At 42.2% G+C, this 17,813-nt stretch overlaps 1 protein-coding gene across 1 annotated transcript in view; it reads right to left on the bottom strand.

The window, feature by feature from the left end:
• Window positions 1-17,813, bottom strand: part of GRIN3A (glutamate ionotropic receptor NMDA type subunit 3A) — a 212,291-nt gene that overhangs the window by 30,775 nt on the left and 163,703 nt on the right. The window lies entirely within an intron of this gene.

Below are 17,813 nucleotides of genomic sequence, written 5' to 3' on the forward strand. Positions count from 1 at the left end.
AACTGTTGCTTCCTGACCTGCATATAGGTTTCTGAAGAGGCAGGTCAGGTGGCCTGGTATTCCTATCTCTTTCAGAATTTTCCACAGTTGATTGTGATCCACACAGTCAAAGGCTTTGGCATAGTCAAAAAAGCAGAAATAGATGTTTTTCTGGAACTCTCTTGCTTTTTCGATGATCCAGTGGATGTTGGCAATTCAAAGTATTAATACATTTGGTTCAAGAACATTCATTTTAAAGGGACTTGGGGGACTCCTAGGACCCTAAATCAAACTGGAAGAGGCAAACACTCCCTCATTTTAAAAAAGGTTGGCACCTTTTTTGTGCTTTAGTTCAGCCAAAATATCAGCCTGAAGGTAGTCATGCTGAAACTGGCACAACAAAGCCATGGAATACCTTACCATTAGGTCTACACAGTTTAAAAGAAAAGGAGGGACTTCTCTGGTGGTCCAGTGGCTAAGACTCCACGCTCCCAAAGCAGGGGGCCAAGGTTGGATCCCAACCTGGCATGCTGCAGTCAGTGAGTGCAAACAGTCAGACATGACTTAGTGACTGAACAACAATAACAACTCTGCCCAGGAGTGTTCATCTAGCACTCAGTCTGGGTCCTCCCTCCAGTGCCCAGGCCTGGCTGAAGAGGCAGGTCTCAGCTGGCGGTACCCACAGGGCCAGGTCCCCAGACTCTGCCCAGCTGTCCTCACTGAGGGAGCTAGATCCTACATGCTGCATGATGCAAGGAAGATTGAAGATCCTGCCTGCCACAACTAAGACACAGTGCAGCCAAATAAATAAAATAAAATAATAGTAGTAAGAAAGAAAAGTAAAGGTTTAGAGGCTGAAATATTTGATGACTGAATTATTATCTGGACTGAATTAACTAGATCTGAAAGAAGCATGGTCGAGTGGAAGGGATTTAGAGTAGTGTGTTAGGGGTGGGGCAGGTGCACAGCTGGGTGTTAGCGTGAGATCACGACCTTCAGCACAAGACCTTTACCCAGAGACCATTAGCACCTCAGCGGTGGTGGTGAGAGACCCAGCCTGGCCAACAGTCAGCTGGACCGAGGTCCTTGTGTCTGTGAGTGTGGTGAGAGGCAGATTGTGGCCTTCTCCCAAGGGCACTCCAGGCCTTCTGGTCTCAGGCCGGCAGGTGAGCTGGGGGCCCGGGGACAGGCTGAGCGCTGTGTCCTGCAGAGCTCTCGCTATGGCCACCCACTGGGTGGGTCCAGACCTTGAAGTGGTGGTGAACCTCTGCCCCATCCCCTGCAACCTAATGGCGGCAGCAGTCATCCTGGCTCACAGTGCTTGAGACCCATCCTCGTTTGGGGAGTCTGAGGGGCCTGAGGTCTGGCTGGGTCCTGGGCGCCTGGCTTCCTCAGTGATGACAGCTGGGCAGAGTCTGGGGACCTGGCCCTGAGAGCACCGCCAGGTGAGACCTGCCTCTTCAGCAGGGCCTGGTCACTGGAGGGAGGACCTGGACTGCGTGGATCAAATGCTTCTGGGCAGGGTTGTTGTTGTTCAGTCACCGAATTGTGCTCCACTCTTTGTGACCCCATGGACTGCAGCACGCCAGGCTGGGCAGGGTACTGGTCTGAAAATGGACATAGCCAGGGCTGGACCCTGAAGAATGAAAGTCAAGCCTTGGGACCTTGAACAAGTAAAATAAGGGGTAACAATGTTACTTTGCCTGCAGCATTTAAGAGTTCAAAGCCACAAGCAGGCAAGGAGACAGAATTAAATGCCTCCCCTTCCCTTTCTTGTCAGAACAGAGAGTAACATGTGCTTTTGTGGAAGTTTACAGGAACATCGTGACCTGAAGAACAAACGATCTGACTCCAAGAAGTTTGCAACAACTAATCATGTCCCTCCTATGAGAGGGCTTTGCTGTAAACTTTCAGGGAGTTTGGGGTTTTAAAGGCATGAGTCACCTGTCTCCTTGCATGGCCTTGCAGTTACCCTTCCTCTGCTCCAAATCTGACCTTTTGGTATTGTTTGGCCTCACTCTGCATGGGGCACACAGACTTGTGTTTGGTAAAACAGGGCAATTGAATCTTAACTGTCCACTTAATAGCTGTAAGTAGCTTGGACGAGTTGTTTAATGTCAGTTTTCCCAGGCATAAAATGAGGCTAATAATGTATTTTATACAGTTGAATGAGGATTAAAACTGTTACTAGCCAGTAAGATAAACAATCATTATTATTGTTATTATTACTAATTTTGTTATTGTTTACCCTGCTGGTGGAGATGAAGGCTTAAAGAAAGAATACTTGGAAGCCCGAGCACTTAAGTGTTTGTATGTCCGTTTGATGAACACTCCTTATATACCATGTACACTATGCCACTTGCTACTCTCAGTATTTTGCCAGCATTAACTTCAGCTCCTCCAGGGCAGTGTTCTTTGCTGGCTGATGGCAAACTTTCCATTGCAGGCAAGCAGTGATGAACCTCACTCATACTCCTACGGAGTCCTCACGACTTTCTCCTGAGTAATGTTCTGAAGGTCATTTTTTAGGAAGGAATCATTAGTGTGGAAACTCTTACGTAAGTATCTTCCTCTATGTGGCGTGTTATTAGGAGGTAGCGAGGTGCCATGGTGAAAGCATAGGAATTAAATAGACCAGGTTCCAGTCCCTGCTCTGCCCCATTAGCTGTGAGCTATTAGATGAGCTGTTACTGTCCTAGCCTAACTGTCCTCATCTGTAAAGTGGTGATAATCATCATCTGCTTTATCTATTCTCTGTGGCTCAGATGGTAAAGAATCTGCTCACAATGCTGGAGACCTGGGTTCGATCCCTGGGTTGGGAAGATCCCCTGGAGAAGAGAAAGGCTACCCACTTCAGTATTCTGGCCTGGAGAATTCCATGGACTGTATAATTTGTGGGGTCACAAAGATTTGGACATGACTGAACGACTTTCACGTTCACATTCACTTATCTATTCTAAGAGTGAGAAGAGGGACTGCATATAGAAATGATATGTAGAAGGAGAAATATTGTCCCAAGAGTTAACTAATTTAATGGTCAGACAATACCAGGAAGATGGTACCACTTCCTTGAAATAATTCAGTGAGCAGTTGGAACTGCTTTACTGCCTTGTAGAGGAGATAATGTGATGTTGGATCTGAAATTTTAGTCAATGTAAAGCTGAGTTTCCCATTGTTCCACATTTCATAAACTTTGTAGTTCAGCATTATTATGGGACTTAGTGTTATTGTTTCAATATTCTCCAGACATTATTCTTAGTCATTTCCATGAAAAATGCTATTTGTCACTCTCTTTATCACTATGAAGGGATGTGGATTGTTGGACATTCACTACAGTAAACATGTTAAAAGGATTGACTGTTTGTTCTGGAAGAAATTAGGATCCTGACACCATTTCCATTTTCAATAAGCCATTTTCTTTTCCTCAAGAGTTTTCAAAAAAAGAAAAAGGGACTGTGAAGGGTTATGTGCAAATATAGCTGACGTTGGAAAATAGAAACAGAAGTAATGAGAATTGAGAATCAGGTAAAACTTCATTTTCCAAGTTAGTCAGGAGAACAGGCTTCTGAGTAACTCACAGAGTTACTCTGCAAGCTTTACAGGTGGAAGCCTTCACGTTTTTGTGATTTCACTGGTCAACATCTTTAACATCTATTTGTATTGAGGTGGCCACCATGTAGCATGTGGAACAATATAGCTCTAAGTTTAAAACCTTTCATGAAGGACTTCCATGGTGGTCAAGTGGTTAAGACTTTGTCTTCCAATGCAAGGGGTATGGGTTCAATCCCTGGTTGGAGAACTAAGATTCCTCATGATCAAAAAACAAAACAAAAACAGATTATAGACAACAGAAATAATGTGTAACAAATTCAATAAAGACTTTAAAAATGGTCCTCATTAAGAAAAAAAAAGCAACTTAAAAAAAATGTTAAAACCCTTCATGAGCATCAGAGTTCTCACCTGTGACTTAGAAATAATATAATGGTGGTGTTTTTATAGGTCTAAGTGGGATAACATTTACTTTTTAAAAAAGCACCCAAAATAGCACATCAGAACACATTAGGGACTCAAAAGGACCCTGAGCCCCTAATTTTGAACCCTGTCTCCTTATTCTTCCCTTTCCTACTCCTTTATTTGCTTTCTCAAAGCAGAATTTTGACTCTGGATTTATCAGTTTATCATTCTTTGATGTGACAAACCTTGTTTGAAGTTTAAATCCATTTAACAAATGTTGCAGCAACATGGATGGACCTGGAGGGTGTATTATGCTAAGTGAAATAAGTCAGAGAATACAAATACAAATGTTTTCACTTATATGTGGAATCTGAAAAATAAGATGAATGAATATTATAATACAGAAACCAACTCACAGAGAGCAAACTAGTGGTTCTGATTGAGGGAAGTGGTGGGGGGAGGAGCAAGAGACGGGGAGGGAGATGAAGAGGTATGAAGGACTGGGTATAAAATGAATAAGATATAAGGATGTAATGTACAGCACAGGGAAAATATGACCAATATTTTATAATATCTTTATATGGAGTATAAACTATAAAAATAGTGAATCCCTATGTTGTAAACCTGAAACTAATATCATAAGTTAACTCTGTGCTTGCTTAGTTGTTCAGTTGTGTCTGACTCTTTGCGACCTGGTGGACTGCAGCCCACCAGGCTACTCCACCCATGGGGATTCTCCAGGAAAGAATACTGGAGTGGGTCGCCATGCCCTTCTCCAGGGGATCTTCCCAACCTGGGATCAAATCCAGGTCTCCCACATTGAAGGCGGATTCTTTACCATCTGAGCCACCAGGGAAGCCCAAGAATACTGGAGTGGGTAGCCTATCCCTTCTCTAGAAGATCTTCCCGACCCAGGAATCGAACTCGGTCTCCTGCATTGCAGGCAGATTCTTTACCAGCTGAGCTACCAACTCTACTTCAAAAATAAAAAAATCCATTTAACACATTATATGTTGAGCACCTACTATGTGCCAGGAGATGGAGGTTTTCTGTGAACAAGAAACAATCCCCTGAGAAATCTACTCTTTAGTAAGTGTTTTGGCTTTAAGGATGTAACACTATTTGCTCAGTCTTTTATGTTCATCATGTATAGTCAAAAGGATCAAGAGTACTATGTTGATTTTCTTCTGTAGTTCTGGGATGGTGTTTAAAATTAGTTTTGGAATATATGGCTTTTTAATCATAATTTTGCTATTTAACAACTGTGTGATCTTGGGTTGAGTTACTTGTCTGAACCACTGTTTGCTCATCTGTAAAACAAGGATACAATTGCTAACTTATAGCATCATTTTCGGGATTAAATGAGATAGAATGCATAAAGTATTAGACTCTGTGCCTAGCATATAGTAGATACAAATATGGTAGATATTATAATTATTGCCTACTGGATACTAGCTTAGAAAATTCTAATTCTAATAGACTATTTGCATATATACCCATGCAGATACACTCAACTACTCCTTTGTTTTCTACACAAATATTTATTGAGCTTCTGAAATATGAAAGGCATACAGTAGTGACCTAAGGCAAATACTTTCCCACCTGTCTCTGTCCTTATGGAGATTACTATTCATAGGGAAGATGCCTATTAACCAAATTATCATGCCCATAAATGTACAGGTGAACTCGTGGTGAGCATCACAGATGAGAGGTCACACAATAGGAACTTGATTTAGTCAGAAAGATGAACAAAACCCCTATTGTAGAAGTGATGGTTGAGCTTAAATCTCAGGGAGAAGTTAACTGGATATTTGAGCAGGGATATGTGTTCCAGGAAGAAAGACCTCTGGGTGCAGACTGGGGCAGAGGAGCCAGGTAAGACAAACTTAAAGGCCACTGTGGCCAGAACAGGGAGGTCAAGGGAGAGCATGATATTAAATGAAGTGAACAGATGGTCTGACCATGCCCTAGACATTAAAGAAAAGGCAACATTTATTCAATCATTCCTTTACAGGGCATCATTTATCCAGTTATGTTTTGACATATACAACATTGGGGACATGTAGAGATGGTCCCTACTCAGAAAAATTTACTGATTACTGAGTGAATTGAAGCATTAAAGACTGTGATTACTTACAGCACAAGATGGAAAAAGAAAGATATCATCTGAGAGGTAAGGGCAAAGAGCTGTAAGAATTCAGAGAACTGAGAAATTGTTGAGACCTTCTTAAAATTCTTGTTGGAAATGAATGAAGATTCCCCCACCTGCCCCCAAGAAGTACTGTTTGATTCTGATGAAGACAAGGGGGACAAAATCCATGATCACAGAAGTGGGAAAGGAGCAGTGACAGATACCAGTGACTAGTTTAATGTGGCTGAAATATTTGAGCTAAATAACGGAAGGTGAGCTGGAAGGAACCAGATCAAGAGGAGTTTGGAATGTTTGGCTGAAGACACTCAGTTTTTATATGACAGGGAAGCCAGGTGAATGACCTAATCAGAATCATAGTCTAAAAAGATCAACCTGGCATTGTGAAGGGAGAGCCTGACACTTGGGAGAGCAGCCAGCAAACAATGACAACTATGCCTGTTTGTCTGGAGTATGAGAGCTTAGCAAGGATGAAAGAGGCACAAGAGGAGAAAGGTGAAGTGTGTTCATTTGCTGGGCTTCCATGACAAGTGCCACAAACTGGGTGCACTTTCAACAGAAATGTATTGTCTCCTGGTTCTGAAAACTAGACATTTGAAATCAGGATGTCAGCAGGACCACATTCCTTCAAACCTGTAAGATCCTTCCTTGTTTATTCCTAGCTTCTGATAGTTTGCTGGCCAACTCTGGTGTTCTCTGGCCTCAAGCCACCATAAATCCACTGTCTGCCTTCATGGTCACGTGGTGTTCTCCCCGTGTCTCAGTCTCTGCAAGCTAGTTGTCTCTGTACGGGGACGGCAGTCATGTTGGATTAGGGACCTTCTCTACTACAGTATGACTGTTTAATCTCCTCTTCAATGACCATATTTCCAAACCAGACCCTCTCCTGAGGTATCAGGGGGAGGACTTCAACTTATTTTTGCTAGGGGATGGGGTGGGGGGGGCACAAGGCAACTCATAAAACTAGGCTTGAAGTCTTACTGGATAGAAAGACAGGGGGCAGGCAAAGATGAAACTCCAAATGTTTCCACTGGCTTCCCTGGCTGACCTGCCCTGTGCTTGGATGTTGCAGGAAGCTACCTTTACTGTGTAATGAGATGGGGACCCTGTAAGGGCTCCAGGGCTCCTTGCCCTGCACCCCTGACAGTGCTGGGTTCTCATCCAACTCCCACAGCTATGGGAGGAAGTGTTTTCAGAGGAAACGTTGGGGCAAGTTTGCACATTACTAGACTTGGTTAATACTGTCTGAGAAATAAAACGCATGGTTTTCTGATATTTTGTAAAACTTCACACTAAAACCACTAGATGGCTATCTTCACACATTTTCACGTTTTTTTCTTTTTTTTTCTCCCCAGAAGCAGGAAACTTCAGAACCTGGAGGTAACTATTTAGCACTTGGAATAATTAGGGCGGAGTCCTGTTTCATGTGATTCCCCCACAGATTTAAGTGTATGGAAATCTAAAACAGTGGAAGGAAGACTGTCTCTCACAATAGTCCGAATCAGCTTGAACACTGTTCACACCTTTTAGTCACATAGTGAATAACATTTATAAATATTCATGAGCTCGTTGAATTCAACCAGAGGGAAAACAAGGACTATTAACTGTAGGTGGTCATATAACTGATGCCCAAGCATCTCTGGTATATCAAAGAGGAGACTCTTATGCCGTGTTATCTGGTTACTTGCTTATTAGCAAGGGTCGGGTGGGGAGTGGGAACTTGCTGGAATGTTTTCACTGTAACAGAATTCAAGCTTCTGTCATTTATATTAACCAGCGAGCCATAGAGAAGCAGCTCTAGCTTTGTGAAAACAAGCTAGAGAAACAAGACTAGAGAATTGTAGATCTCCAGCCTGCGCACCCAAGCAACCTGACTTGGAATGCTTTTTAAAGAAAATAGTTATTGTTGTTTCTTTAAAGATCTGTTTTAAGTTGAGGCTAATGGTTTGTGTAAGCCATCTTCATGTTTTCTCATTGAAATCTAGAAGCTGAGTTGGATAAAAGGAATAAGATAAAATTGTAGGTGCTGGTTAATAAGGCACACTGCAAAACAGAAAATTCCAGAATCTTATATTTTTCAAGTTTTCCCCCCAAAGTCTTCAGTTCTATAACATGTAAATATTATATAAAAGAACGTTTATGTTGGAATTATAAGATGCTTTTGCTTTTTTGGAGATGAGTCCAAAAAATAAGCATGTACTTATTATTTATCAAGTATGTTTTTCTTCTATATGCATAGTCTGTATTCAGGCAAGGAGGAGGAAACATTTGTTCAGCTAGGTGAATTTGTTCTGGTAAGAGAAGGTGAGGCCTTTCTGAGGCTGGCCTCTCTTTCTTCATACACAATTCCACCACATTATTAAAGGACACACGTACAGCTTTGTGTTTCTTTAGGTTTTCAGAAAGCGCTACCTGGATAGGTTCCATCTGACCTTATGCTTGGCTTAAATATTAAGCTTAATTACTTAGGCTATTCCAAGGGAAGCACTCAGCTGTCAAGGTGGTTCTTGACTTACACAGGTTTTCAATTTAAAGCAATCTACAGTCATTAACTCTCCCTGCCTCACCATAACTTTCATCAGGTTGAAAAGCAGACAGTGACATTTTAAATTGAAAAAGGAAGGGGCAGGGATGAGAGAGGTGCAGGAGGCTGTTGCGATGTGACCTAGTTGTTAACAGCAAAAGAGACTGAGTTAAAACTCACCGCTCCCCCACTCCTGTACTATTTCGTTTGGGTCTTTAAAGATAAACTGCAAAGAAAATTGACAGGCACTGAAGCTCCTTGATGTGACTTGTGTGATCTGTTTGGCTTTCAACGTATAGATGACTAATCCATTCCTCATCCCCACAAAAAATTAAGAGGGAAGAATGGGTCTACTATGAGAAAGCTCCACTTTCTCAGTGAACAAATATTACTAGGTTTCACACTAGATGCTCGTTTTGGTGGTCAGGGATGGAGAGCCCATCAGTTCATTGTCCTCCTCAGGGTCCCAGGAGCCAGATCTTCAGCTAGTTAGGTCAGGATTCCTCTAAATGTGCCTGCCTGAGAACCACAGCATTCTCAAAGCAGGACATGCTGCATGGCTCAGTCTTAAGGGCAATAAACAGGCTTCAGAGAAATTAAGTGATGTGCTGAAAGTCACTCAGTTCATGAGAGAGTCAGGACAACTACCATCCTGACTACCATATGATATGATAACTACCATCCATTCAGTACGTACCACATGTCAGACAGTTTTATGAACATTATCTCTGTTCCTTACACCAAGCCAAATCATCAAATCTCTCCAGTTAGTAGAGGAGGAAACTCAGAGAGGTTAAGCAATTTGTGTTCATGATGTCTTGATGTACATTTTACATGGGGATATTTTGACACAGAGGTTGTTTTTATATTTGCACCTCTACAGTGCTCTTAAACCATTTACACTTCAGCTTAAAATATCACCTAATAATGAGCTTCACAAACATCCTCACTCCACCCCACTCATCCTTACTGGATGAGGTTCAGGATTGCGGGTTGCCAAGGATGGGTAAGATCAAGAATGAATTAAAGGTTGGGTGGGGGTTAGGGGGTAGGAATGGGGTGAGGGCAAGGATTGAGTAAATTCAGGGATGGGGTGAGGGTCAAATTGAAGGTGAGATCATGGATGGAATGGGGCAAAGTTTCCTAATGTGCACTTTCTTTAATATTAATTTTTTAAAAAGCCACTGAAAAGTGTAATTTACTTTTAGAGTGTCTCAAAATTTATTTTTCCTTTTCCCTACTTTCCATAGTTGAGGTTTCTGGATTTCTGAAGTAGAGCTGCAATGTTCCACCTCATGCTTAGTATGTTATTTGTTTCCTAAACATCCAACAACAACACAAGGAGACCCATGGAATCAGAGGCAGAAAACCTTGTAAAAACCCAGCAAGCTATGGCTTCAGCTGAGGCTCACAGAGATTCAGTAACTTCCCCAAGGATGTGAAATTGTCTTCTCAGAGTAATGATAGAGCAAGGGTGGTCTGCCTCCTAAGACCAAGGTCATTCCAGTCCCGGTTGTCCTACCTCCTCCTCTGTAATCTGTACAAGGAACAATCTCCCTCCCTGCAGGCTAGACCTTGGTCTGCAGGTGCAGAAGCTGCACGTTCTAGGTGGTCAGGCTGCAGGTGCTTTCTTTTAGCTGGCCCATTCCCTACCTTCACTTGCCATGAGGGGCTGTTCTAGACACTTTTTACCTCCCAGACCCACTTTCCACCTCTCCCCATCCCAATTTGTGCCATGGGGAGGCTTATGGACCACAGTGACTGGTTTCCTTGGCTTAAGGCAGTGGTAGAAGAGGCTGGGGTGGGGGGAGCAGAGAGGAGACTAAGGTTGGGTATTTACTTCCTGGCCCTCTCTCAGCCAGGTCACTGTGGCATGTCTATGCCCCTAACCAAAGGCTCCAGCTCCTATTTTAATACCCTCTCCTGAAGTGAAAGGCAAAGGAAAAAAGGAAAAATATACACATCTGAATGCAGAATTCCCCAGAATAAAAAGGAGAGATAAGAAAGCCTTCCTAAGTGAACAATGCAAAAATTTAGTTGAAAACAATAGAATGGGAAAGACTAGAGATCTCGTCAAGAAAATCAGAGATACCAGGGGAACATTTCATGCAAAGATGGGCGCAATAAAGGACAGAAATGGTATGGACCTAACATAAGCAGAAGATATATTAAGAAGAGGTGGCAAGAATACACAGAAGAACTATACAAAAAAGATCTTAGTGACCTGGAGCCATGATGGTGTGATCACTAACCTAGAGCCAGATATCCTGGAAGTCTGGAGTGTAAAGTCAAGTAGACCTTAGGAAGCATCACTACAAACAAAGCTAGTGGAGGTGATGGAATTCTAACGGAACTATTTCAAATCCTAAAAGATGATGCTGTGAAAGTGCTGCACTCAATATGTCAGCAAATTTGGAAAACTCAGCAGTGGCCACAGGACTGGAAAAGATCAGTTTTCATTCCAATCCCAATGAAAGGCAATGCCAAAGAATGTTCAAACTACTGCACAATTGCACTCATTTCACTAATAAGGTCATGCTCAAAATCCTTCAAACTAGGCTTCAACACTACATGATCCAAGAACTTCCAGATGTACAAGCTGGTTTTAGAAAAGGCAGAGGAACCAAAGATCAGATTGCCAACATCCGCTGGACCATCAAAAAAGCAAGAGAATTCCAGAAAAACATCTACTTCTGCTTCATTGACTATGCTAAAGACTTTGACTGTGTAGATCACAACAAACTGTGGAAAATTCTTAAAGAGATGGGAATACCAGACCGTCTTACCTGCCTTTTGAGAAACCTGTATGCAGGTCAAAAAGCAACAGTTAGAACCAGACATGGAACAACAGCCTGGTTCGAAATTGGGAAAGGAGTATGTCAAGGTTATATATTTTCATCCTGCTTACTGACATTATATGCTGAGTATATCATGTGAAATGCTGGGCTGGATGAATCACAAGCTGGAATCAAGATTGTCAGGAGAAATATCAATAACCTCGGCTATGCAGATGACACCAACCTTACGGCAGAAATCAAAGAGGAAGTAAAGATCCTCTTGATGAAGGTGAAAGAGGAGAGTTAAAAAACTGGCTTATGACTCAACACTCAAAAAATGAAGATCATTGCATCCAGTCCCATCACTTTATGGCAAATAGATAGGGAAACAATGGAAACAGTGATAGACTTTTTTTTTCCTTGAGCTCCAAAATCAGTGTGGATGGTGACTATAGGCATGAAATTAAAAGATGCTTACTCTTTGGAAGAAGAGCTATGACAAACATAGACAGCATATTAAAAAGCAGAGACATTACTTTTCTGACAAAGGTCCATATAGTCAAAGCTATGGTTTGTCCAGTAGCCATGTACGGATGTAAAGAAGATTGAGCACTGAAGAACTCGTGCTTTTGAACTGTGCTGTTGGAGAAGACTCTTGAGAGTCCCTTGGACTGCAAGGAGATCAAACCAGTCCATCCTAAAGGAAATCAGTCCTGAATATTCATTGGAAGGAGTGATGCTGAATCTGAAGCACAAATACTTTGGCCATTTGATTGGAAGAACTGACTCATTGGAAAAGACCCTGTTGCTGGGAAAGACTGAAGACAGGAGGAGAACGGGACGACGGAGGATGAGATAGTTGGATGGCATCACCGACTCAATGGACATGAGTTTGAGCAAACTCCTGGAGACGTTGAAGGACAGGGAAACCTAATGTGCTACAGTCCATGGGGTTGCAAAGGGTCAGACATAACTGGGTGACTGAACAACAAAGGCAGAAGTGGAAGATGCCACGGCAGAAGGAGACTAAGGTCAGGTATTTACTTCCTTGCCCTCTCTCAACCAGGTCACTGTGGCATGTTTACATCCCTAACCAAAGGCTCCAGTTCCTATTTGAATGCCTTTTCCTGTGCCTCCCTGGATTCTAGGAGTGGCTCTCTCCATGTTTCCCTTTGAGCTAAAGTGTGCTTCCTTAGCTTAGGTAATGTCTCCTTCACTTTACCTGCCCTGAGATATTGCAGTGTTTCTGTTGTTTCCTTAGATCACACCTCTGTAAAGAGTTTCTTGAAAATTCTCCTCAGGTTGTTTGAATGTGCTATCCATTCTCTGCCCAAACTGTTTCCTCTTTCTTCTTAACTATTCCCAGTTGGTTAAAAGGCATATTATTCAACCCAATATTTAAAGGAGACTTATAAAAGGAGGTATCATCATAAATCTTAATAATTTCTTGAAAAGTTTTGGGAGTTTGCTAAGCTGTGACCTGCTACCTTCCTTTCCCTTGTTTGTAAATAACAGATTTCATAAAACCTGGAACCCTTAAATTCAGTGACTCAAAAAAATTGTATTTTTTTGGGGGGGCTGAGTCAGAGTAAAATGAATGAAATTTAAAGTCTGCCATACTTTTTTCCTGTGGAATTGATTGACAGTGAGTCTGCTATGGGCAGAGGCACAGCTGTGCTAAGAGGATCATGAAGAAACATCTGAGGTCAATTTAAAATTCTTCTCTGAAAATTGCTGGAGTCTGGTCTGCAGAATTGGACCTGCAATTTTCTAGGTGACTCTGGGGAGCAGATAAAGCCCTAGAATTAAAAAAAAAAAAACAAACAGTTTATTTTTCAGAGAGATTGCTGCTAGCCAGCTCTAGGGTTGCCAAGAGATGAAGGGTGAATAGATCAAGGTTCTCATAGGGGATCAAGTATTAATGTCCAACTGTGAGAAATAGGTGGAAGAAAGCATGCTAGGTGACCATATATTGCTATTATTCATTTGCCAAATGAGGATTTTTTTTCCAGAGTGAAATTGTTTAATGACTTTGTGGTAACAGACATGGACTAGGACTGTACCTGGAAAATGGGAGGTCAGAGGAATGTCCTTAAGAGCACCTGTTGGGAGAGGTACTCTCCAGAACATTCCTGCTTCTGCTGTGCTGTGCTCTGCACCCCTTCCCCTGGGGGAGTGAAGGAAGAGGGATGTGTTCATTAAACCAGGAGTCCCCAACCTCCAGGATTTAGTGCCTGATGATCTGAGGTGGAGCTGATGTAATAATAATAGGAATAAAGTGCACAATAAATGTAATGCTCTTGAATCATCCCCAAACCATCCCCCTTCCCAGGTCCTTGGAAAAATTGTCTCCATGAAATATGTCCCTGGTGCCAAAAAGATTGGGAACCACTGCATTAAACTACTACTTTATTAAGTCCTTACAAAAAGTTACTGAAGAGATGAAGAAGCTGAGACTCGGGTGGGTTCATGATTTTTTCAAGGCAGGTAGATGGTACAGGCAAGGCTTCAAATATGGTCTGTCTGATTTCAAATCCAGTCCTACTTTCTTCACACTAATAGCCCAGACTGTACGACGTTTGAGGCAAAAGAGATGGCAAGGAAAGTGCTAACAAGCATGTTTCCTTCTTCTGACCTTTTCGAGAGAAAGCTAACCCTCTCCCCACCTCAAAACAGCAGGTGGAGACCCAAGGATTGAGTGAAAGAAAATACAGCAGGCAGAGGGCCTTCACAGAGGAGACCAAGCTCAGCCAATAAGCTGAACATGGATGTCATTGAATTACATTGTACCTTTAGGTTCTCTGAAGGTGACATCCTGAAATTCTGTCCTAGGTTCTTCAAGACAAACATGGCAGTCAGTGCCCAAGGATATGCTCTGCTGTTTAAATGCACACAGGTGAGCATCCCTGCAAAGCAGCTTGTTATTGAACAGACCAGAATAGGCCTTACTTCAGACCACCATCTGGAGAAAGAAGTGCTCCCTGTGTGTCCTTAACATTCCCCGAGGCTGGAGGTGGCCCCCCTAACTCTACACCCACATGGATGTTATCAGAATCTTCCTTTATTTCTGTCTCTGAAGTTCCAATTAAGGGTATACTTCTCTTCCATTCTCCTCATTCCTACCCCTCATCCCCTTCAAATTCAGCAGACCTGGAAAGCCAGCCCAGGGTTGTCTTAATAACCATAACTTGATCCTGACATCAGCCTCTTATCCAGTTGCTTCCAGCTCACTACATCCAGAGTTTCTCAAATGCCTCTCCCCTGAATTTGTTCCATTAAAAAACCATGGTTGAAAAATGATGTGGTATATTTTTCATGCATCATCTGAACAGTTCATGGCTTTTCTGATTTTTTGTTTTTCAAAACCTGTCTTCTTTTTTGTCCATATTTAATTTGGTTTTGTTTGAAATTTCTGATAAATCCATATAGCCCTGGAACAGTTATGATGAAATCTCATCATCCTTAAGGATGTAAGTTACTTTGTGGTTATCATATTTGGGTATAGGCTCACTATTTTACATGCATTGTCTGCCTTAATTTTCACCACAATCCTATGAAGTAGACATTTTCACCCCAATTTACAAAAGCTGAGGCTAGGAATGGACAAGTAACATGTTTCATATCACTTAGATGGTAGTGTTCAAACCTAGAACTGTCTCCAAAACCATTATGCTTTATGGTAAATATATTAAGCATTCTCATCTCAGGATGACATAAAGAAAGACCATGATCACTATATCAAAGCTGGGAGGGTGCTTGCAGATGATTATATACAAATACCTCATTGTACTGATGGCTAGAAGCAGGTAGGATGGGAGAAGGTGTAAAACAGGTGGTAGGTTGTCTACTTAGCATCCATTCTCCTGAATCATTCTTCCTAAGGGAACCCTGCTTTCATTTAGGTTTTCTCTGTGGGACTATGTATTGCCAGGGAAGCTGCCCCCTTACTAGTTTTAGGGGATGAGTCATGGCTGGCTAATCTATCATGGTAATCTCATTCTCCTCACCATTGATTGGCTTAAACATGGACAGATGACACAATTTTTGGCCAATGAATATGAAGAAATCTACTGGAGAGTTTCTGGGAAGGTTTTCCCACTTCTAGAAAGAGCTATAGGAAGATATCTAAAGATATCTATGAACCCCAGGAAATTCTCCTGATGGAAGCAGAGGAAGTATTAATGCTTCTATTTACTATGCCAAGTTTTTTTCCTAGGTCTTTCCATAAATGTTCTCTTATTCTCAGAACAAAATGACAAGTTATGTTTTATCGACTTCCCTGGTGGCTCAGACGGTAAAGTGTTTGCCCACAATGCAGGGGACCCAGGTTCAATCCCTGAGTCAGGAAGATCTCCTGGAGAAGGAAATGGCTACCCACTCCAGTATTCTTGCCTGGAAAATCCCATGGACAGAGGAACCTGGTAGGCTACAGTTCATGGGATCGCAAGAGTCAGACATGACTTAGGGACTTCACTTTCACTTCACTTTCATATCCATTCATGAATGAAGAAACTCAGACCTAGGAATAGTTAAGTCAGTCAGTGATTAATTGGTAGAGCCAGTATGCAAGTCCTAAAGTGTATGGCTTCAAATCTATTATGTTTTGTGTTAGATATTTCACACTGGAATTAGATTTATGTTAGTGCTTATGAGTCTATGTATGTTTCCCTCTATGTGTCCAGGTGGAGTTAGGTTCTGAGTCTGAAGAGCCGTGTACCCTGAGAGGCTTGTCCTGGGAGCCAGATTGTCCATCCAGTTGATGTCTTTGTCTCATGGTCCTCTGAAATGGCACAACCTAGAGATGTGCTTGTGATCAGAGAGGTGCAAATCATTCCATACTGCTGGCTTTGGGACATGATGGGGAGGCTCCCTTCATCTTATCTAATGTTTTGATGTCAGCTTTGATCACTTGGAGATTTTGGCTTGAATTAACCCTGGTCACAACAAGTGGTAGGAAATGCTGGGAGAGATTGGGGCAGAAGGAGAAGGGGATGACAGAGGATGAGATGGCTGGATGGCATCACGGACTCAATGGACGTGCATTTGAGTGAACTCCAGGAGTTGGTGATGGACAGGGAGGCCTGGCGTGCTGCGATTCATGGGGCTGCAAAGAGTCAGACACGACTGAGTGACTGAACTGAACTGAACTGAAAGTGAAAATATCTCCAAATAAATATAAAAATTCTTGCCTTACAGGGTTGTAGTTAGAACCAATCAGTTAATGTCCCAAATACAGTTTTTGTCACATGGTAAGAAACAGAGCATGCTAGTTTTCTAATTCCTTAGTTTCCTGCTTCCTTCCTTTAAATCTTTACTCAGTGACTGTCTTCTCAATAAGCTATGAGATTATAAACAGAGATAGAAGAGGGCAGCAGAGGATGAGATAGATAGCATCAGTGACTCAATGGACATGAATTTGAGCAAACTCCAGGAGATAATAAAGACAGAGAAGCCTAGTGTGCTGCAGTCCATGGGGTCACAAAGAGTCAGACACAACTTAGTGGCTGAACAACAATGATTCGGATTGCATCAGGGATTGTGGGAAGGCTCTGAAGAAGGGGGATTTCAGCTGAGAGTTTATAATGAGAAGGCACTAGCGGGGTTAATGTTGGGAGGGTAGGGGGAGAATAGTAATTAGGAAGAAGGATGCAACAGCATGTGCCAAGACCTTAAGGCAGGAAAGCCATTGATGTGTCTCCATCTGAAATGACCATCTTGGTGGGGCTGTAATGAGCCAGGAGGAAAGTGGCATGAATGAAGGTGAGGAAATAGGCAGGGTCAAGTTCCTCAGGGCATTGCAGGGCATGTTCAGCCTTTCAGATTGTTCCTTAATTAACTTGGAAGCCATTGCAGGCTTAAGTAGGAATGGGATCTGCCTTGTGGAAAACACATTGGAGAAAGGCAGGTATGAAAACAGAGGGACTAGTGAGGAGACTTTTGCAGTGGTCCAGGTGAGGAATGATGGCTTGGACTAGAGTGATGACAGTGGAGATGGCAATAAATGGGCATATTTGAGACATATTTTATAGAAGTAAAAGATATGGCTTGTTGATGGATGCAGAAGGTAAGATGTGGGAGGCATTAAGGATCCCTGACAGTTTTTGGAATGAGAAACTCAATGGACAGAGATGCCATTACCCAAGATGTGAAGCACAGGAAGAAAAGTGGATTTAGGACAGAAGATCAGGGCTCTGTTTTGACAAATTAAATGTGAGATGCGTGTAAGATATTCAAGTGGAGGTGTCAGACAGGAAGGTAGATACATGGTTTTAGAGCTCAGAAGAAGAGTCATTGTTGAAATACAAATTCGACAGTTGTTAGTGAAGAGAGGCTCTTGGGAGTCATTATTATCAGCTTTAGATTTTTTTTTAAATGTCAGGCTGACCTTGTACTGTTTTATTTGCCTTCTCTTTTAAATACTGGAGTCTGG

The sequence above is a fragment of the Bubalus bubalis genome, chromosome 3, assembly GCF_019923935.1.
Source record: "Bubalus bubalis isolate 160015118507 breed Murrah chromosome 3, NDDB_SH_1, whole genome shotgun sequence".
NCBI lineage: Eukaryota > Metazoa > Chordata > Mammalia > Artiodactyla > Bovidae > Bubalus > Bubalus bubalis.